Source organism: Zea mays, chromosome 10 (assembly GCF_902167145.1).
Source record: "Zea mays cultivar B73 chromosome 10, Zm-B73-REFERENCE-NAM-5.0, whole genome shotgun sequence".
NCBI lineage: Eukaryota > Viridiplantae > Streptophyta > Magnoliopsida > Poales > Poaceae > Zea > Zea mays.
The window spans coordinates 16,070,341-16,094,178 of NC_050105.1; positions in this window are offsets into that span (position 1 = coordinate 16,070,341).

Consider the following 23,838-nt stretch of genomic DNA (forward strand, 5'->3'; position numbering starts at 1 on the left):
TCTATGTTGAGCAACCTCCGGGCTTTGAAGATAGTGAGTATCCCAACCACGTATATAAACTCTCTAAGGCGCTTTATGGGCTCAAGCAAGCCCCAAGAGCATGGTATGAATGCCTAAGAGACTTTCTTATCACTAATGGCTTCAAAGTCGGAAAAGCCGATCCTGCACTCTTTACTAAAACACTTGCAAATGATTTGTTTGTATGCCAAATTTATGTTGATAATATTATATTTGGGTCTACTAACGAATCTACATGTGAGGAATTTAGTAGGATCATGACACAGAAATTCGAGATGTCTATGATGGGAGAGTTGAAGTACTTCTTAGGATTTCAAGTAAAGCAACTCCAAGAGGGCACCTTCATTAGCCAAACGAAGTATATCCAAGACATTCTAAACAAGTTTGGGATGAAGGATGCCAAGCCCATCAAGACACCCATGGGAACCAATGGGCATCTCGACCTCGACACAGGAGGTAAAACCATAGATCAAAAGGTATACCGGTCGATGATAGGTTCTTTACTCTATTTATGTGCTTCACGACCGGACATTATGCTTTCCGTATGCATGTGTGCAAGATTCCAAGCCGACCCTAAGGAAGCTCACCTTACGGCCGTAAAACGAATCTTGAGATATTTAGTTTATACTCCTAAGTTTGGGCTTTGGTACCCTCGGGGATCCACATTTGATTTAATTGGTTATTCGGATGCCGATTGGGCGGGGTGTACAATTAATAGGAAGAGCACATTGGGGACTTGCCAGTTCTTGGGAAGGTCTCTAGTGTCTTGGGCTTCAAAGAAGCAAAATTCCGTAGCTCTTTCTACCGCCGAAGCCGAGTATATTGCCGCAGGCCATTGTTGCGCGCAATTACTTTGGATGAGACAGACCCTTAGGGACTAGGGTTACAAATTAACCAAGGTTCCTCTTCTATGTGATAATGAGAGTGCAATCCGCATGGCGGATAATCCCGTTGAGCATAGCCGCACTAAACACATAGCCATTCGGTATCATTTTCTAAGGGATCACCAACAAAAGGGGAATATCGAGATTGCTTATATTAACACTAAAGAACAATTAGCCGATATCTTTACCAAGCCACTAGATGAACAAACCTTTAACAAACTTAGGCATGAACTAAATATTCTTGATTCTAGGAATTTCTTTTGATATTTTGCACACATAGCTAATTGATATACCTTTGATCATGTCTCTCTCATATGCTATGACTAATGTGTTTTCTAGTATATTTCAAACTAAGTCATAGATTGAAAGGGAAAAGGAGTCTTCGGCGAAGACAAAGGCTTCCACTCCACTCCATCAAAATTACACATCCTTCGCCATCACTCCGCGCTGCTCTCCAACTTTGGTATAATCTTCACTCATATTTTGTTTGCCAAAGAGGGAGAAAGTAGTTAATAAAGGGCTTATATTCCACTCAAGTATCCGTTTTTGGCGATTCATGCCAAAGGGGGAGAAAGTATTAGCCCAAAGCAAAAGGACCGCACCACCACCTAATTTTTGAATAAAGATTCTCAAAATTGATATCTTATTGTGTTCAAAAATGGGGAGAAAGTAATATCTTCAAAAATTGCAAAACCCTCTTGAACACTAAGAGGAGGATTTCACTAAGGGGGTGTTTTGTTTAGTCAAAGGAAAAGCATTTGAAACAGGGGGAGAAAATTTCAAATCCTGAAAATGCTTCTCAAAATCTTATTCGTCTATCTTTGACTATTTTCAAAAGGACTTTGAAAAGAATTTACAAAAGGATTTGCAAAAACAAAACATGTGGTGCAAGCGTGGTCCAAAATGTTAAAAATATAAAGAAACAATCCATGCATATCTTATGAGAATTTATATTGGTTCAATTCTTAGTATCCTTTGCACTTACAATTATGCAAACTAGTTCAATTATGCACTTCTATATTTGCTTTGGTTTGTGTTGGCATCAATCACCAAAAAGGGGGAGATTGAAAGGGAAATAGGCTTACACCTTTTCCTAAATTGATTTTGGTGGTTGAATTGCCCAACACAAATAGTTGGACTAACTAGTTTGCTCTAGTCTATGAGTTTTATAGGTGCCAAAGGTTCACAACAAGCCAATAAAAAGACCAAAGATGGGTTCAAATAAAGAGAGCTAAAGACATCCCAAAGGCACCCTGGTCTGGCGCACCGGACTGTCCGGTGTGCCACCAGACAGTGTCCGGTGCACCAGGGAACTCGAAGCTGAACTTGCCACCTTCGGGAAAATGGGAGGCCGCTCCGCTATAATTCACCGGACTGTCCGGTGTGCCAGCGGAGCAACGACTACTTCGCGCCAACGGTCGACTGCAAACGCATTCAATGCGCTACAGTGCGCGCCAGAGTCAGAGCAGCGCCAGACGGCGCACCAGACAGTCTACAGGACCTGTCCGGTGCACCACCGGACAGCCCAGAGGCCCCACCAGTCAGAGCTCCAACGGTCAGAACCCAACGGCCAGCTGACGTGGCTGGCGCACCGGACTGTCCGGTGCGCCATGCGACAGACAGTCTCCCAACGGCCACTTTTGGTGGTTGGGGCTATAAATACCCCAACCACCCCACCATTCATTGCATCCAAGTTTTCCACCTTCCAACACATTACAAGAGCTATAGCATTCAATTCTAGACACAACCAAAGAGATCAAATCCTCTCCCAAGTCCGGAATCACTCCAAATCAAATAGTGACTAGAGAGAGCGACATTTGTGTTCATTTGAGCTCTTGCGCTTGGATTGCTTCTTTTCTTTCTCATTCTTTCTTGTGATCAAACTCAATTGTAATCGAGGCAAGAGACACCAATTGTGTGGTGGTCCTTGCGGGAACTTTGTGTTCCGTTTGATTGAGAAGAGAAGCTCACTCGGTCTAAGTGACCGTTTGAGAGAGGGAAAGGGTTGAAAGAGACCCGGTCTTTGTGACCACCTCAACGGGGAGTAGGTTTGCAAGAACCGAACCTCGGTAAAACAAATCATTGTGTCTCACTCTTTATTTGCTCACGATTTGTTTTTTGCCCTCTCTCTCGGACTCGTTCATATTTCTAACGCTAACCCGGCTTGTAGTTGTGCTTAAATTCATAAATTTCAGATTCGCCCTATTCACCCCCCTCTAGGCGACTTTCACCCACCACATAAAAGATCCACACCAGGAAGTAGGGTACTATGCCTCTCCAAGCGGCCCGAACCTGTAGAAAATTGTCTATCGTCTCTCGCGTGCCTAGCACGAACCATCGAGCTACAATCAGCAACACCATCCTACCCAAAAGCACCTCGAGGGGTAACCCCGGGTGCGCGGTCGGGTCCCAAACACCGACAGCTGGCGCGCCAGGTAGGGGGGTGTCGCTGATCCAAGCTAGCTCAATGGCCATCATTTTTCAACACAAGATTACTCTCCGCCCTAGATCAGTGTTCTGCTTCGGGACCATCTCGTTCGTGGCAGATGAAGAAGGAATCCGCATCGTATAGCGGATCCACCGGAGAAGAAGACTTCCTCGAAAATCTCCGAAAAGCCGGAACAAGGCAGCAAATAGCGCAACCTCCAACGCCCCAGGCAAAGACTACCTCCTGCAAGCCAGGAGCAGAGAATTCATTTACCCGAAGAACCCCGTTGTCCACCTCATCCATGGAAGAGTGGACACAGATTATGAGGAAAAAGAAGCAAAAGGGATAGAGGCCCATTAAGTTGCTCTTCTGGCGCCTTCACCCTCAAAGGAGGACAGAGAGAAGCTTGTCGCCACAACAACTCCTTTCTACCCCGACATCCTCTTCATCGGGGGAAGAGTGGAATTATCTCCCATCTCCGATGATGAGCCAACCATGCTTGGGGAAGAACCTCCTCAGCGGGAAGCTCGTCGATGGAGGAACCGACGCCGCAATATTCGGCGACATCACGAAGGAGGGGAACGGGACCCGGCGCAGCCTGTATCTCGAGATGAAATTTCGGAGGTGGGAGAAACTCCTGACGAACGAGTCTTCGGAGAGAGAAGGAACTCTCACCGACGTGATCGTCGGCAGGCTCAAGAGCAAGCTGAGCAGGATGCGAGGCAACACCGAGAGAACCCTCTCTTTGTGCGAAACCTGAACCCTGACTTTGCTCGAGCCATGAACACACCGAGTGAGGTCAGAGGAGTATTGGCTCGGATAGCTGATGGCCTCCCCCGGACTCTAGACATTGAAGGCTATCGGCGGCTACTCACTCGGGCGGCTAATCATCTTCTACCTCTCGCTCATCCTCCGAGCGATCTATGGCACGCCATCAACAGTAGGCGGGACACGCGGAGCTCCATCAACGCTTCACGCGAACGGCCACATGAGAATGAAATACGGCGCCGAGAGGAGTATGATCAGGATCATGGCGTCCCTGCATGAAGTCAAGCCACTAGAGTTGAGTCGGCAACGGCTTCAACTGGTGGCACAACCCGGGGACGGTCGAGACAGCATGTCGGTAACTCCCCTCCCCAGGACCAGCACCATGGTCGTCGACAGGAAGACACGTGTGGAGTATTTGCGTTCACTCCGCGTCTCAGGGCCATTCAATGGCCCCCAAACTTCAAGGTCTCCAACGTCGACAAATACAAGCCTAAGCAGGACCCGGGAGGCTGGTTAGCCATCTATACAACCGCTGCCCGGGCCGCTGGGGCAACTGAAGATGTGATGACTGCATACATACCAATCGTCCTCGGGCAAGATGCACTGCAATGGCTACGACACCTACCCCGACACTGCATCGACGATTGGAGCGACTTCGGTCGGCGTTTTATCGCTAACTTCCAATCCCTCTCTGACAAACCAGCGCAGCCGTGGGACCTCAAATCCATCAGACACCGAGGGGATGAGACTCTTTGGTCGTACCTCAAAAGGTTTCAGACAATGAGAAATCACATCCCCGAGGTCGCTGAAGCAGCAGTGATCGAGGACTTCTACCGGGGATCCAACGACTCGGCCTTCGTCCGAGCCATACTGCAGAAGGCACCGACCACCTCCGAGCAGCTGTTCAGGGAGGCGGACCTCTACATCACTGCCGACGAACGGGCTCAGAACCTCATCGGGGGAGTGAAGCCTGCTCCATCTGCACCACGGCGTGACACGAACCAGTAGACCGACAAGCGCTGGGAGAAGAGGCCTCGTGAAGAGGTCCATGCCACTAGACCGCCCGTCTCTCGTGCCCGAGGCGCACCCCGTGGAGGCGAGTAGACATTGGACGACATCCTCGATGCCCAGTGCCCATATCACAAGGATATGTGCCACACCTTGTGGAACTGTAGAGATTTCAAGCATTCCGTCGGGAATGGCCGACCCTTCCAACCTCTACCACCTCCCCCACCACGAGGAGGGTCCGGTGAACCTCGACGACCTCAGCAGCAGGAATAGGGAGGAGGTGGAGCATTTCCGCGTGTTGACGGAGAGGTCAACGTCATCTTCGGAGGACACGGGTCGCAAGAAAGCAAAAGGCAATAGAAGCTCAACGACCCACAGATACTGGTGGCAACCACCAGTGCCTCCGCCCCCTATCGGTGGTCAGAACACCCGATCACCTTTACTCGGGCGGATCAATGGCTCAACTTCGATCATCCTGGCAAATACCCGCTCCTCGTCGATCCGGTGATCCGAGAGAGCAGGGTAAAGAAAGTATTAGTGGACGGGGGAAGCAGCATCAACGTCACCTTCCCCCAGACACTCTTAGGCTTGGGAGTTGCACTCAAAGGGCTCCGCGAGTCAGACACTCCTTTCTTTGGCATTGTGCCAACTGAAGGAGAATACCCGCTTGGACACATCTACATGTCTGTCACCTTTGGAACTCCGAAAAACTACAGAACCGAGTTCCTGAGGTTCGAGGTGGCGAGCTTTGACTGCGGATACAATGCCATCATCGGCAGGCCAGGATTGTCGAAATTCATGGCCATTCTGCACTATTCGTACATGATATTGAAGATGTCGGGACCACAAGGGATCATCACCGTGCGCACTGACTTCCAAGGCGCCGCGGAATGTTTCCGAGTGGCCATTCAGGCGGCCCTCACTACCAAACCACCGACGACTTCCTCCGCGCAGGCAAACTCAAAGCCTGAGGAAGACCTCACGAAACCTGCGAATGAAGCTCAAGTCGTGACCTCAATGCGGCCGACTGAGGAGACGAAAAGAATCAACCTTGGGTTCACTGATGAACGCAAGACTTCCATCATCAGCTCCAGCCTGGACGACAAATAGGAAGGCGCGCTCGTCTAGTTCCTGCAAGATAACCGAGACATATTCGCATGGCAACCTGTGGATATGCCGGGAGTCCCGAGAGAACTGGCCGAGCACAAACTGAAGGTATATCCCCAAGTAAGGCCGATTCGACAAAAACTGCGTCGTTTCACGCCTGACAAGAGAGAGGCTATTCGCGCTGAGCTAGCTCGCTTAGCCGCAGCAGGGTTCATTAGAGAAGTAATACATCCTGAGTGGCTAGCAAATCCTGTTCTTATACTCAAAAAGAATAAAGTGGATTGGCGCATGTGCGTCGACTATACGGATCTCAACAAACACTGTCCGAAGGATCCCTTCGGACTCCCTAGAATAGATCAAGTGGTAGATTCGACCGCCGGATGTTCTATGTTGTCCTTCCTGGACTGCTACTCTGGATACCATCAGATCAGCCTGGCAAAAGAAGCTGAGGAAAAAAACTGCATTCACTACCCCGTTTGGAGCTTTCTGCTATACCTCCATGCCGTTTGGCCTCAAGAACGCTGGAGCGACTTACCAGAGAGCTATTCAAACATGCTTAGCCGATCACTGGGGCAAGCAGGTAGAAGCTTATGTTGATGATGTGGTGATCAAAACAGAAAACTCAAAAAACTTCATTGAAGATTTGTAAGTGGTCTTCAACAGCCTGAGGCGATACCAGTGGAAGCTCAATCCAGAAAAATGTGTCTTTGGAGTACCAGCAGGGAAGTTGCTCGGATTCATTGTTGAAAGGGAAATGTGCCCTTGGGCCATTTCTAAGTATTTTGGTGATTTAGTGTCCAACACAAGTGCTTAAGTGTAAAATGGTGGACAAAGTACAAATCAAGAATAAAGGTATGTTTCTCAGACTTAGTATATTGTTTATGGACTAATATATTGTGTCTAAGTGCTGGAAACAGGAAAAATCGAATTGGAATTGTCTTGGCTCGAGCAGCCAAGACTCTGCTGAGTCTAGGAGCACCGGACTGTCCGGTGGTGCACCGGACAGTGTCCGGTGGTACACCGAACAGTGTCCGGTGCGCCAGGCTGGCTCGAGCGAAGTGGCCGCTCTAGGGAATTCGCCGACGATGTATGGCTAAAATTCACCGGACTGTCCGGTGTGCACCGGACTGTCCGGTGAGCCAACGGTCGGCCGAGCCAACGGTCGGCCGCGGAATCCGCGCGCGACACGTGGCCGAGCCAACGGTCGGAAGGGGGCACCGGACTGTCCGGTGTGCACCGGACATGTCCGGTGCGCCAACGGCTCCAAGGCCGCCAACGGTCGGCTTCGCCATTTGAGGAAGGAAATCGGGCACCGGACACTGTCCGGTGTGCACCGGACTGTCCGGTGCGCCAGACGACAGAAGGCAAGAATGGCCTTCCAGATTTGCTCTCAACGGCTCCTAGCTGCCTTGGGGCTATAAAAGGGACCCCTAGGCGCATGGAGGATAAAAACCAAGGATTCCTTGAGCAATCTTGATCACTCACACATCATTCTTGCGCACTTGTTCGACATTCTAGTGATTTGAGCTCCGTTCTAGTGTGCTAGTCTCTTGAGCTCAAGTCTGGGCTTTGTGTGTGCGTATTCGCTGTGATCTTTGTGTCTTGTGTGAGTTGCTAATCCCTCCCTTGCTCCGTGATTCTTTGTGAACATCTTTTGTAAGGGCGAGAGGCTCCAAGTTGTGGAGATTCCTCGCAAACGGGATTAAGAAAAGAAAAGCAACACTGTGGTATTCAAGTTGGTCTTTGGACCGCTTGAGAGGGGTTGATTGCAATCCTCGTCCGTTGGGACGCCACAACGTGGAGTAGGCAAGCGTTGGTCTTGGCCGAACCACGGGATAACCACCGTGCCATCTCTGTGATTGATATCTTTGCGGTTATTGTGTTGAGTGAGACTCTTCTCTAGCCACTTGGCAATTACTGTGCTAACACTTAAACAAGTTTTTTGTGGCTATAAGTTTAAGTTTCGCAGGATCACCTATTCACCCCCCCCCCTCTAGGTGCTCTCAATTGTTATCGGAGCCGTTCTCTTCAAGAAAGGGACTAACCGCCCGAAGAGATGGATCCTAAAGGCAAGGGGATGGTGATCAACGACAAGGAGAAGGAGTCCTTCGTCAACGAGCCCAATGATGACAGGCCCACCGACTCAGGCTCGGGCCACAAAAGAAAAGACGGAAGGAAGAAGAAGACAAGGCGCATCAAGGAAATTGTCTACTACAACAGCGACGAATCTTCCTCCTCCCAAAAGGACGACGACGACTACGATAGACGAAAGACGGTTAACTCAAACTTTTCTTTCGATTATTCGCGCATCCCGCATAGCTCAAATGCTTAATTGCTCCCCATTCCACTTGGCAAGCCCCCTCACTTTGATGGAGAGGACTACGGATTTTGGAGCGACAAAATGCGTACTCACCTGTTTTCTCTCCATCCAAGCATTTGGGAGATTGTGGAAAGTGGAATGAAATTTGATAGCTCGGATAGCCCTGTGTTTATTAATAAACAGATTCATAAAAATGCACAAGCTACTACTGTGTTGCTAGCCTCTTTGTGCAGGGACGAGTATCACAAGGTGAGCGGCTTGGACAATGCCAAGCAGATCTGGGACACCCTCAAGATCTCTCATGAGGGGAACGACGTCACCTTGCTCACCAAAATGGAGTTGGTGGAGGGCGAGCTTGGACGGTTCGCTATGATAAGGGGCGAGGAGGCAACCCAAACATACAACCGGCTCAAGACCCTTATCAACAAAATAAGGAGCTACGGGAGCACGTGATGGACGGACCACGACGTCGTCCGCCTAATGCTAAGGTCATTTACCGTTCTTGATCCTCATTTGGTGAACAATATACGTGAAAATCCCAGGTACACCAAGATGTCGCCCGAAGAAGTTCTTGGGAAGTTCGTAAGCGGGCGAATGATGATCAAGGAGGCAAGATACGTGGACGACGCATTAAACGGTCCTATTCATGAGCCTCAACCCATTGCTCTCAAAGCAACAAGGAGCAAGGAGGCGCTACCAAGCAAGGTGGCGCAAGTTGAGGCGGCCGGGCTCAATGATGAGGAGATGGCCCTCATCATTAAGCGCTTCAAGACGGCGCTTAAAGGTCGCAAGGGGCAGCCAAGCAAGACCAAAGCCAAGGGGAAGCGCTCATGCTTCAAATGCGGTAAGCTTGGTCATTTTATTGCTAACTGTCCCGACAATGATAGTGATTAGGACCAAGGGAACAAGAGGGAGAAGAAGAAGCATTACAAGAAGGCCAAGGGCGAGGCACATATCGGAAAGGAGTGGGATTCGGATTGTTCCTCCTCCGACTCTGACAATGAAGGACTCGCCGCCATCGCCTTCAACAAGTCATCCCTCTTCCCCAACGAGCGTCACACTTGCCTCATGGCAAGAGAGAAGAAAGTAAGCACTCATACTAGTACTTATGATTCTTCAAGTGAGGATGAGTCTAGTGATGATGATGAGATAGATTACTCATGCTTATTCAAGGGATTAGATAGAACCAAGGTAGACAAAATTAATGAATTAATTGATGCCTTGAATGACAAGAATATGCTTTTAGAAAAACAAGAGGATTTGTTGTATGAAGAACATGATAAATTTGTAGAAGCATAGAAATCTCTTGCTCTAGAAATTAAGAGGAATGAAATGCTCTCTAGTGAATTATCTTCTTGTCATGAAACTATTGCTACGTTAAAAAGTTTTAATGATGATTTACATGCTAAACTAGAAGTAGCTAATAAATCTAATTCGTGTGTAGAAATTGTTGAAACTTGTAATAGGTGTAAAGATTTTGACATTGATGCTTGTAGTGATCATTTAGTTTCAATTTCCAAATTAAATGAGGAATTAGCTAGTCTTAATGCCCAACTTAAAACTAGCAAGAATGAATTTGACAAGCTAAAATTTGCAAGGGATGCCTACACGATTGGTAGACATCCCTCAATTAAGGATGGACTTGGCTACAAGAGGGAAGCCAAGGACTTGACAAGCCATAAGGCTCCTATCTCCGCCAAGGAGAAAGGGAAGGCTCCTATGGCTAGTAGTGCTAAAAAGAACCATGCTTTTATGTACCATGATAGGAGACAAACTAGAAATGCTTATAGGAGTTATAATGCTTATGATGATTTTGATTCTCATGCCATGTTTGCTTCTAGTTCTTCCTATATGCATGGTAGAAATATGTCTAGGAGAAGTGCTATTCATCATGTGCCTAGAAAGAATATTATTCATGCTCCTAGGAAAGTAATGAATGAACCTTCTACAATTTATCGTGCTTTAAATGCTTCCTTTGCTATTTGTAGAAAGGATAGGAAAATAGTTGCTAGGAAGTTAGGGGCAAAATGCAAGGGAGACAAAACTTGCATTTGGGTCCCTAAGGATATTTGCACTAACCTTGTAGGACCCAACATGAGTTGGGTACCTAAGACCCAAGCCTAAATTTGCCTTGCAGGTTTATGCATCCGGGGGTTCAAGCTGGATTATTGACAGCGGATGCACAAACCATATGACAGGGGAGAAGAAGATGTTCACCTCCTACGTCAAGAATAAGGATTCCCAAGATTCAATAATATTCGGTGATGGGAATCAAGGCAAGGTAAAAGGGTTAGGTAAAATTGCAATATCTAATGAGCACTCTATCTCTAATGTGTTTTTAGTTGAGTCTCTTGGATATAATTTGTTATCTGTTAGTCAATTATGCAATATGGGATATAATTGTCTATTTACAAATGTAGATGTGTCTGTCTTCAGAAGAAGTGATGGTTCACTAGCTTTTAAGGGTGTATTAGACGCCAAACTTTATTTAGTTGATTTTGCAAAAGAGGAGGCCGGTCTAGATGCATGCTTAATTGCTAAGACTAGCATGGGCTGGCTGTGGCATCGCCGCTTAGCACATGTGGGGATGAAGAACCTTCACAAACTTCTAAAGGGAGAACACGTGATAGGTTTGACTAACGTGCAATTCGAAAAAGATAGACTTTGTGCAGCTTGTCAAGCAGGTAAACAAGTGGGAGGAGCGCATCACAGCAAGAATGTGATGACCACTTCAAGACCCCTGGAGCTACTACATATGGACCTCTTCGGACCCGTCGCCTATCTAAGCATAGGAGGAAGTATGGTCTAGTTATTGTTGATGACTTTTCCCGCTTCACTTGGGTATACTTTTTGCAGGATAAATCTGAAACCCAAGGGACCCTCAAGCGCTTCCTCAGGAGAGCTCAAAATGAGTTTGAGCTCAAGGTGAAGAAGATAAGGAGCGACAACGGGTCCGAGTTCAAGAACCTTCAAGTGGAGGAGTTCCTTGAGGAGGAAGGGATCAAGCACGAGTTCTCCGCTCCCTACACACCACAGCAAAATGGTGTGGTTGAGAGGAAGAACAGGACGCTAATCGATATGGCGAGGACGATGCTTGGAGAATTCAAGACCCCCGAGCGTTTCTGGTCGGAAGCCGTGAACACGGCTTGCCACGCCATCAACAGGGTCTACCTTCATCGCCTCCTCAAGAAGACTTCGTATGAGCTACTAACCGGTAACAAACCCAATGTATCTTACTTTCGTGTATTTGGGAGCAAGTGCTACATTCTAGTAAAGAAGGGTAGAAATTCTAAGTTTGCTCCCAAAGCTGTAGAAGGGTTTTTGTTAGGTTATGACTCAAATACAAAGGCGTATAGAGTCTTCAACAAATCATCGGGTTTGGTTGAAGTCTCTAGCGACGTTGTATTTGATGAGACTAATGGCTCTCCAAGAGAGCAAGTTGTTGATCTTGATGATGTAGATGAAGAAGACGTTCCAACGGCCGCTATGCGCACCATGGCGATTGGTGATGTGCGACCACAGGAACAATTGGAGCAAGATCAACCTTCTTCCTCAACAATGATGCATTCCCCAACTCAAAACGATGAACAGGTTCATCAAGAGGAGTGTGATCAAGGGGGAGCACAAGATGATCATGTGATGGAGGAAGAAGCACAACCGGCACCTCCAACCCAAGTTCGAGCAATGATTCAAAGGGATCATCCCGTCGACCAAATTCTGGATGACATTAGCAAGGGAGTGACTACTCGATCTCGATTAGTTAATTTTTGTGAGCATTACTCCTTTGTCTCTTCTATTGAGCCTTTCAGGGTAGAGGAGGCCTTGCTAGATCCGGACTGGGTATTGGCCATGCAGGAGGAGCTCAACAACTTCAAGAGAAATGAAGTTTGGACGCTGGTGCCTCGTCCCAAGCAAAATGTTGTGGGAACCAAGTGGGTGTTCCGCAACAAACAAGATGAGCACGGAGTGGTGACGAGAAACAAGGCTCGACTTGTGGCAAAAGGTTATGCCCAAGTCGCAGGTTTGGACTTTGAGGAGACTTTTGCTCCTGTGGCTAGGCTAGAGTCCATTCGTATTTTGCTAGCATATGCCGCTCACCATTCTTTCAGGCTGTTCCAAATGGATGTGAAGAGCGCTTTCCTCAACGGGCCAATCAAGGAGGAGGTGTACATGGAGCAACCCCCTGGCTTCGAGGATGAACGGTACCCCGACCACGTGTGTAAGCTCTCTAAGGCGCTCTATGGACTTAAGCAAGCCCCAAGAGCATGGTATGAATGTCTTAGAGACTTTTTAATTGCAAATGCTTTCAAAGTTGGGAAAGTCGATCCAACTCTTTTCACTAAGACTTGTGATGGTGATCTTTTTGTGTGCCAAATTTATGTCGATGACATAATATTTGGTTCTACTAATAAAAAGTCTTGTGAAGAGTTTAGCAGGGTGATGACGCAGAAATTCGAGATGTCAATGATGGGCGAGTTGAACTACTTCCTTGGGTTCCAAGTGAAGCAACTCAAGGACGGCACCTTCATCTCTCAAACAAAGTACACGCAAGACTTGCTGAAGCGTTTTGGGATGAAGGATGCCAAGCCCGCAAAGACTCCGATGGGGACCGATGGACACACCGACCTCAACAAAGGTGGTAAGTCCGTTGATCAAAAGGCATACCGGTCAATGATAGGGTCGTTACTTTACTTATGTGCTAGTAGACCGGATATTATGCTTAGCGTATGCATGTGTGCTAGATTTCAATCCGATCCTAAGGAGTGTCACTTAGTAGCAGTGAAGCGAATCCTTAGATATTTAGTTGCTACGCCTTGCTTTGGGCTCTGGTATCCAAAGGGGTCTACCTTTGACTTGATTGGATATTCAGATTCCGACTATGCTGGATGTAAGGTCGATAGGAAGAGTACATTGGGGACGTGCCAATTCTTAGGAAGGTCCCTGGTGTCATGGAATTCTAAGAAACAAACTTCCGTTGCTCTATCCACCGCTGAGGCCGAGTATGTTGCCGCAGGACAGTGTTGCGCGCAACTACTTTGGATGAGGCAAACCCTCAGGGACTTTGGCTACAATCTGAGCAAAGTCCCACTCCTATGTGATAATGAGAGTGCTATCCGCATGGCGGAAAATCCTGTTGAACACAGCCGCACAAAGCACATTGACATCCGGCATCACTTTTTGAGAGACCACCAGCAAAAGGGAGATATCGAAGTGTTTCATGTTAGCACCGAGAACCAGCTAGCCGATATCTTCACTAAGCCTTTAGATGAAAAGACCTTTTGCAGGCTGCGTAGTGAGCTAAATGTCCTAGATTCGCGGAACTTGGATTGAATTGTAGCATACATGTGTTTATGCCTTTGATCATGTTCATTCTGCATTCTGTTGCTTATTGTGGTGCTCAAGTTGTACAAACACTCCCTGGACCTCACAAGTCCTTTTTGCAAGTGATGCACATATTTAGGGGGAGCTGTGCTACAACTTGACCCCTTGAGACTAACCATGTACTTGAGTTTGGTTGTTTTAGTCTCAAAAGAGGATTGAAAGGGAAAAGGTGGACTTGGACCATGCAAGACTTCCACTGCACTCCGATGACAAGAGTAACTTTTCCAAGTTCATCTTTATACTCTTATTGCCCTTGTGTTCTTCTTTGACGATTTTGGTGAGGCAATGGGGTTAAAGGGCCAAGATTGATCCCGTTTTGGTGCTTGATGCCAAAGGGGGAGAAAATAAAGGCCAAAGTGATAGATGGATCAACTACCACTTGAGAAATTTTGAAAATAGTAGATTAGAGCTTTTGGTTTGTCAAAACTCTTTTATTGTCTCCTGTGTCAAAAGTTGGCCTCTTGTGGGGAGAAGTGTTGATTATGGGAAAAAGGGGGAGTTTTTGAAATCCTTGATCAAATTTCTTTGGAAAACTTCTCTTTATGTCTCTACAAGTGGATTTGACTTAGAGATAGGGATTTGAGTTTGATTTGCAAAAACAAACCAAGTGTGCCATAGAATGATCCATATATGTCAAATTTGAATCAAAACAATTTGAGTTTTTATTTGAAGTGATTTTGTATTTGTTCTACTTGCTTTATGTTGTGTTGGCATAAATCACCAAAAGGGGGAGATTGAAAGGGAAATGTGCCCTTGGGCCATTTCTAAGTATTTTGGTGATTTAGTGTCCAACACAAGTGCTTAAGTGTAAAATGGTGGACAAAGTACAAATCAAGAATAAAGGTATGTTTCTCAGACTTAGTATATTGTTTATGGACTAATATATTGTGTCTAAGTGCTGGAAACAGGAAAAATCGAATTGGAATTGTCTTGGCTCGAGCAGCCAAGACTCTGCTGAGTCTGGGAGCACCGGACTGTCCGGTGGTGCACCGGACAGTGTCCGTTGCGCCAGGCTGGCTCGAGCGAAGTGGCCGCTCTCGGGAATTCGCCGACGACGTACGGCTAAAATTCACCGGACTGTCCGGTGTGCACCGGACTGTCCGGTGAGCCAACGGTCGGCCGAGCCAACGGTCGGCCGCGGAATCCGCGCGCGACACATGGCCGAGCCAACGGTCGGAAGGGGGCACCGGACTATCCGGTGTGCACCGGACATGTCCGGTGCGCCAACGGCTCCAAGGCCGCCAACGGTCGGCTTCGCCATTTGAGGAAGGAAATCGGGCACCGGACTGTCCGGTGCGCCAGACGACAGAAGGCAAGAATGGCCTTCCAGATTTGCTCTCAACGGCTCCTAGCTGCCTTGGGGCTATAAAAGAGACCCCTAGGCGCATGGAGGATAAAAACCAAGGATTCCTTGAGCAATCTTGATCACTCACACATCATTCTTGCGCACTTGTTCGACATTCTAGTGATTTGAGCTCCGTTCTAGTGTGCTAGTCTCTTGAGCTCAAGTCTGGGTTTTGTGTGTGCGTATTCGCTGTGATCTTTGTGTCTTGTGTGAGTTGCTAATCCCTCCCTTGCTCCGTGATTCTTTGTGAACATCTTTTGTAAGGGCGAGAGGCTCCAAGTTGTGGAGATTCCTCGCAAACGGGATTAAGAAAAGAAAAGCAACACTGTGGTATTCAAGTTGGTCTTTGGACCGCTTGAGAGGGGTTGATTGCAATCCTCGTCCGTTGGGACGCCACAACGTGGAGTAGGCAAGCGTTGGTCTTGGCCGAACCACGGGATAACCACCGTGCCATCTCTATGATTGATATCTTTGCGGTTATTGTGTTGAGTGAGACTCTTCTCTAGCCACTTGGCAATTACTGTGCTAACACTTAAACAAGTTTTTTGTGGCTATAAGTTTAAGTTTCGCAGGATCACCTATTCACCCCCCCCCCCCTCTAGGTGCTCTCAATTGTTAGCCACCAAGGAATTGAAGCTAACCCGGAAAAAATCGAGGCTATCAAGAGAATGGAAGCACCATGATCACAGAAAAAAGTGCAAAGGCTTACTGGATGCATGGCAGGCTTGAGCAGGTTCATATCAAGGCTAGGCGAAAAAGGCTTACCAACAAATTGCTCAAGAAGGTGGACAAGTTCCAGCCTAAAAGCACAGGAAGCTCTCGATGCATTGAAGAAGTTCTTGACCACACCACCAGTACTGAAGCCGCCATGCCGAGCCACGCCAGATCAGCCGGCAGAAGATCTGTTGTTATACATCTCCTGCACGACTCGTGTGGTGAGCACCGCGTTAGTAGTCGAGCGGGCGGAGGAAGGACACACATATCCAATATAGCATCCGGTCTACTTCATCAGCGAAGTTCTAGGGCCCTCTAAAAAGAAGTATCCCCAAGTTCAAAAACTATTGTACGCAGTACTTCTAACTGCTCGCAAACTTCGTGACTACTTTGATGACCACAAAGTCATAGTAGTCACCGGGTTTCCAATAGGGGATATCCTTCACAACAAAGAAGCCATTGGAAGAATAGCCAAGTGGGCCTGCGAGCTAGGAGCTCATGACATAGAGTTTCGGCCTCGCACATCAGTAAAGACTCAAGCACTGGTTGACTTTGTATCAGAGTGTACCGAGCAACAAGTTCCTGACAACCCGGAGGCTACTGAAGTATGGCGAATGTATTTTGATGGCTCGCTGAAACTGCAAGGAGCAAGCGCAGGGATCCTCTTCATTGCCCCTGGAGGTGAACAACTCAAGTACGCTCTTCAGCTATTATTCCCAGCATCAAATAATGCAGAAGAATATGAGGCTCTGATCCATGGGTTGAACATCGCCGTATCACTGGGCATTAAGAGATTGACGGTATACGGAGATTCACTAGTGGTCATAAGCCAGATAAATAAATGATAAATAAAGATTGTGATTGCTCGACTGATTCTATGGGCAAATACTGTATAGCCGGCCGAAAATTGGAAGACAAATTTGAAGGTTTGGAATTCCATCACGTGGAAAGAGACCGCAACGCAGCAGCAGACGCGTTGTCAAAGCTAGGATCCAGTCGGGCCCAGGTCCTACCCGGAGTCTTCGTCCAGGAAGTGTCACGCCCAAGTATTCCCTCAGATCAGGCGAAAGAGTGCAACGCCTTGAGCTAGCCAGAGTCGGACCCTATTGACTAGAGAGAGCCTATCATCAGGTATATAAAGAATGAGGAAGAACCGGATGATAAGGCTGCAGCGGAACGCATCACGAGACAGTCGGCCCACTACACCCTCATAGGGGGCGCACTGTATAGAAGGGGTGCGACAGGAGTTCTAATGAAGTGCATTTCCTCGGTTACTGGGAAACGGCTATTAGATGAGATCCACGCCGGACAGTGTGGAATACATGCAGCATCCAGAACTCTGGTTGGGAAAGTGTTCAGGTCTGGATTCTATTGGCCAACAGCAAAGAAAGATGTAGCCGAGTTAGTCCAGAGATGTGAAGCTTGCCAATTCTTGTCAAAGCAACAACACTTACCGGCGTAGCAGCTGCAGACCATACCTATAACGTGGCCATTCGCGTGTTGGGGATTGGACAGGATTGGACCCTTCAAAAAAGCTTAGGGAGGCTATACTCACGTGTTGGTCGCCATTGACAAATTCACCAAATGGATAGAGTACAAGCCTATCGCTTCTTTAACCTCAGCCAAGGCAGTAGAGTTCATACAAGACATAATATTCAGGTTTGGGATACCGAATAGCATTATAACCGACCTGGGATCTAACTTCACTAGCTCTGAATTATTTGATTTCTACGAGCAACAAAGTATCCAGATCAAGTATGCATCAGTGGCACACCCTAGAGCTAATGGTCAGGTGGAAAGGGCTAATGGTATGATACTGGAAGTACTCAGGAAGAAAGTGTTCAACAAAAATAAAAAGTTCGCAGGAAAGTGGATCAGAGAGTTACCTTATGTGGTTTGGAGCTTAAGAACTCAACCCAGTCGAGCTCTGCATGGAAACACCCCCTTCTTCATGGTCTATGGTTCGGAGGCAGTTCTACCCGCCGACCTCAGGTTTGGGGCGCCAAGGCTAGCCTTCGAAAGCATAGCTGAAGCAAAAGCTACCAGGCTAGAGGATATTGACGTGCTGGAAGAACAGCGGTTGAACATAGTAATCCAATCAGCCAGATACCAGCAGACCTTGAAGCGCTATCATGATAAGGCTATACGACATCGATCCTTTGTAGTGGGAGACTTGGTCCTTCGCCGAATTCTAACGGGGGAAGGACGACACAAGTTGTCACCGCTATGGAAAAGGCCATTCATTGTATCGGAGGTCACTCGGCCAGGATCATATCGGCTTACTCAAATGGATGGCACGGAAGTGGGGAATTCATGGAATATAGAGCTTCTTAGAAAGTTTTACCCTTAGCAAGGCCTCAAAAGCTATCGGAACAACGTTGTACTCCGTAATTGGAGAATACGTCATCAATAAAAGATTTCATTCTCAAAGGCATTCAAACTGTTGAATATCAATTGACTTCTATTTGATCGGACTTGGAATCAACACACTTACTCGACTTAGGGTGATCACTATACCCTACCAACGGAGCAATCGGCTTAAGTCGGTGACGACTTAAGACGGTGCGACATGCTCACGCTTACTCGACTTAGGGTGACCACTATACCCTACTAATGGAGCAATCGGCTTAAGTCGGCGACAACTTAAGATGGTGCGACATGCTCACTCTTACTCGACTTAGGGTGACCACTATACCCTACTAACGGAGCAATCGGCTCAAGTCAGCGACGACTTAAGATGGTGCGGCATGCTCACGCTTACTTGACTTAGGGTGACCACTATACCCTACCAACGGAGCAATCGGCTTAAGTCGGCGACGACTTAAGACGGTGCGACATGCTCACGCTTACTCAACTTAGGGTGACCACTATACCCTACTAACGGAGCAATCGGCTTAAGTTGGCGACGACTCAAGACAGTGTGACATGCTCACGCCTACTCATCTTAGGGCGACCACTATGCCTTACCAGCCAAGCGATTGGCATGAGTCAGGAAAAACTCCAAAACCAGCACGCCGCATTTACTTCCGCAATTGTTCAGGATGACTGTTATATCCTGACGACAGAAACAATCAGTGCTCTAGGAAAACAAAATATTATAGTTGTCAACACCAAGGACACATTCTAGTGCCCTAACCACCAAATATTCGAACACAACCATCACACACACAAAGAATTCATAAAAACATTTAGTGTTTCGCAGGATGTCACTACATCAAAAACGTCTCTATTTGGCAATCTCTTTCGTAGGAGCGATCGAGGAAGAAGGTCAACACGAGGCATCAGGTGCAGCCTTGACGTCGGTGATAATGTCATCAGGAACCACTACGCCAGGCCTCCTCATCAAGATCCGCCCCGCGCAAATGGCTTTGTCCATAGCCTTATCACGCTGAGCCTTCAGAATGGCGCAGTTGTCCTCTGAAACTTTGGTAGCCAGTCGAGCAGCCTCTAGCTCCTGGGCGATTAACTTCTTGGAGGCACGCAGATCTTTGATGGTGGAATCCTTGCTTGACACCAACTGTCTAAGCCATAGGACCTCATCTTGGGACACTTGCAGCTCACGACGATGATGATCCAGATCTGACATAGTGAAGCGATGACTCCTCTCCAAGATGGTTAAGGAATTGCTGACATCGCGATATAACATGTCCAGATTATCACGAGAAGGTGCGAGCGCTCGTTTTTCCTCCTGCAAACAAAAATCAACTTTCATCATCCAGTAAACAGTAAGCACGGCAGAGCCAACTAAGGAAGTTTACCTCATGTGCTGCCCTTTCGGAGTTAAGCTAATCATTGAGAGAAGAATTCAAAGAACGTGCATCGTCCAGAGAAGCGGAAACCCAAACCAGGTCAGTTTGACCTCGAGAATACTTCTCTTCAAGATCAGAGTACCGTCAGGTTGAGTCAGCTTGATTTTGAAGATGTTTTTCCTCAGGCTCGGAGCACCGCCGAGCCATATCTGGCAAGGTAGCCGAAGAAGGATACACGGTCAAAAACAAGTTGATCAGTCAGCTAAGGAAGAAACGAAGTTACTAACCAATGTTTGACGCCTTCAAGTCAGTTATCTGTTTCTGAAGCAGCAATGGGTTCCACTGCATTAGAGACAGAGCCCCTTCCGAGATAGTGGCACCATGTGACCTCCACTGAGCAGACATTCCGTCAACCAAAGCCTGTGATCGAAGACAAATGAGTATAGGGAAGATAATTTACCAAGAGGAACGATAAAATGCAAGAGCTGACTTACCTGAAGATTGGAGAGAAATGATGGTAACCCCAAGTCAGGGTGAGCTTTGTCATAGCTCGACGCAGGAAGATCAACCGGAACAATTTGAAGAACGTTGTCAGGAGTGAGCTCAGCCCCACCCGCAGATACTAGACCTCTTGCATCCAGCTCGCCGACCTCCAAAGCGACTTGTTTGTTCGAAGTCACAGAAGCATGCATCCCCGTCGCCCCATCGGACCGTGGTGGAGATGACCCAACATGGACGTCCATGGAGGTGTGGGAAGGAGAGCTCACCTGAACACCCTCGGGGGCTGGGTTGTAGCTCGCACCACCCACTAGAGCTGGATCATTACCGGCAATACCCCCGGGGGCTAGGTTGCATCTTGTGCTACCCACCAGAGCTGGATCACTACCGGCGACACCCTTGGGGGCTGGGTAACTGCCAGCACCATCCTCGAAGACCGAGTTTTCTGCAGCAGCCACCTCTAAGGCTGAAGGATCCTCAGTCACCTCCATGTGAGTCGGGCAATCCTGACCAACGTCTTGACATCGAAGACTGCCTTCCAAAGTCGATGGTGCACGAGACACTGCTCGGGATACCTCTAATCCCATGTCTAGAATTTCAGAACAAACAGCCATCATGTCATCAGCAGTCGGCTCCGATAGCATATCCTCAGGGACGACCTCCTCAAGGGCTTGATCAAAATCTGATATTGACAGTTCCTGAAGGCTAACAAGAGCGGACAGAGCTGGAGAAGGAATATCACTATCCCCCCTACTACCTCTGTAATGCCAGCTATTCTTACGAATCAGCGAGACTTCTTCTTCCTCTTCTTCGTCCTCATCAAAAACACGGACAACATGGGGTGCACGGTCACACTCATTGGGATCAACTTCAACAGCCGGTGCACGATTACACCCATTGGGATCAACCTCAACAGCCGGTGCATGGTCACAGCCATTGGGATCAATTTCAACATGGACGCCACCATTAGGATCAACCCCAGGAAGGACCTCTGCTGGCACTTCATCACAAACCGGAGCAGAAGGACCAGCATCCTGGTCCAAGCATGACAGTCGCCGAAGCCGCCTCTTCTTCTTCTTTTCCTCAACAGGCGCAGTCGGGCGGCTAACTTGGTGAGACATTTTGGGCGAGCACCCTCAGGTTTTCGGGTCTCCAATGCTTTGTCAAGCTCTTGTCCAGCCGTGATAGCCATCGGTTCAGCATGGGTCGAGTCAGAAGATTCTCGAGCTAACATATTAAGTACAGCATCTATCTTTGCATCATCTGGACTAGCCGACATCTCAAAGTGAACTTGCTTCTCATTATTGGGAAGATTCCGAAGAGGAGCAATCAGAGCTTCAATGTCCTTGGGAGAGGGCCGCACTCTAAGGCCCAGACCACCATCACTAGTAGGAGGGTTGGACACGAAATCAAAAAATGACCTATGAGGTGGCAGATTCCAAGCAGAATAGGCAACAAGAGCACCAACATTTGATACCCTGCCCCTCAAGATCATGTCTAGTCGGCTCACGAGATCCTCAGAAGGAATTCTCTTATTAATGACCCGGGTAGAGTCATTGATACCACTGTACAAGTAAGCTGGATACGTCCTGTCTTTCAAAGGTTGAATATTCTTGAAAACGAAGTCAGCAACCACAGCTTCGGTAGTCAGACCTCTCTCCTTTAGCAGATAGATCTCAGCAAGCAGAACTCTAGCCTCTGTTACCTCCAGGGAAGTTGGAGACTCAACCCAGCTCGGAGTACGTACATCTGGCTGTCTCCCTGACCGAGGGGGGAGGGACTTGTAGTGGTTTTCCACAATAAACCACTCAAGGCGCCACCCTTTAATGCTATCCTTGAGAGGAATGTCGAGGTATTCTGTCTTCCTCCGCGGCGCATCTCCAAACTTGCACCACCAAAGAGCTGATGCTACCCCCAGCCATCCCAAGCCGACAATGATACAAATACTTCCATAGTCCAAAATGGGGAAGAATTCTGCCTCACACAGATGCACAAAGATAGAAATTTGCAAGATAGAATTAGGATTCATATGGGTCAAGTTCAGATTGTAAAAATCAAGGAGACCGCGGAAGAAGGGAGAAACGGGAAGAGCAAGGTCGTGGATGAGAAAAGGAACATAAATGACGGACTCGTGGGTATCTTCTGTCGGAACAGTGACCCCACGGCAAATCCGCCAAGAACAGAGCTCTTTTAGAGGAAGAACTCCAACATCAACAAGCTGGAGGAGATCTGATTCCGAGACAACAGACATGTGGTTACCTACGAACGACAACTGACTGTTGGGATCGATGGGAGCAATGACTGCCGCAGCAGAACTCTGCTTCTTCCGCTTGGGCGCCATCGCAATCTCACCGGCGGATCGAACAAGGGCGAAATCTTAGGGAAACACGTCTTCTCCAGGGACATATATCAACCATCCGTCAAACTCGACGACGCGCCCGAACCCGATGAGACCTCGGCCCAGCCCGAGGTACCCTCGGCCGCCGAAGGTGAGGCCTTGCGCATCGAGGGAGAGCGGAATGGGGTCGCGCCAAACCAAAACTGGTAGACCCCGTACCTGGAATATCTCCTCCGAGGAGAGCTGCCCCTCGACAAGGCCGAAGCTCGGCGACTGGCTCGGCGCGCCAAGTCGTTCGTTTTGCTGGGTGATGAAAAAGAGTTGTACCACCGCAGCCCCTCAGGCATTCTCCAATGATGCATATTCGTCGCCCAAGGACAAGAGCTGTTACAAGAAATACACTCGGGGGCTTGCGGTCACCATGTAGCACCTCGAGCCCTCGTGGGAAACTCTTTCCGACAAGGTTCTACTGGCCGACCGCGGTGGCCGACGCCACTAGGATTGTACGCTCCTACCGAGGGTGTCAATTCTACGCAAGACAGACGCACCTGCCCGCTCAAGCCCTGCAACAATACCCATCACTTGGTCATTTGCTGTATGGGGTCTGGACCTCGTCGGTCCCTTGCAGAAGGCACCCGGGGGCTTCAAGCACCTGCTGGTCGCCATCGACAAATTCTCCAAGTGGATCGAGGTCCGACCCTTAACCAGCATCAGGTCCGAGCAGGCGGTGGCGTTCTTTACAAATATCATCCATCGCTTTGGGGTCCCAAACTCCATCATCACCGACAATGGCACGCAGTTCACTGGGAAAAAGTTCCTGGACTTCTACGAAGACCACCACATCCGTGTGGACTGGGCCGCCGTAGCTCACCCAATGACAAATGGGCAGGTGGAGCGCGCCAACGGTATGATTTTGCAGGGACTGAAACCGAGGATCTACAACGACCTCAACAAGTTTGGCAAGCGGTGGATAAAAGAGCTACCCTCGGTGGTTTGGAGTCTGAAGACGACGCCGAGCCGGGGCCACGGGCTTCTTGCCGTTTTTCCTAGTCTATGGGGCCGAGGCCATCTTACCCATGGACTTGGAATATGGTTCCCCGAGGACAAAGGCTTACGACGACCAAAGCAACCAGACCAGTCGGGAGGATTCATTGGACCAGCTGGAAGAGGCTCAGGACGTGGCCTTACTACACTCGACACGGTATCAGCAGTCTCTGCGATGCTACCACGCCCGAAGGGTTCAGCCCCGAGACTTCCAAGAGGGAGACTTGGTACTTCA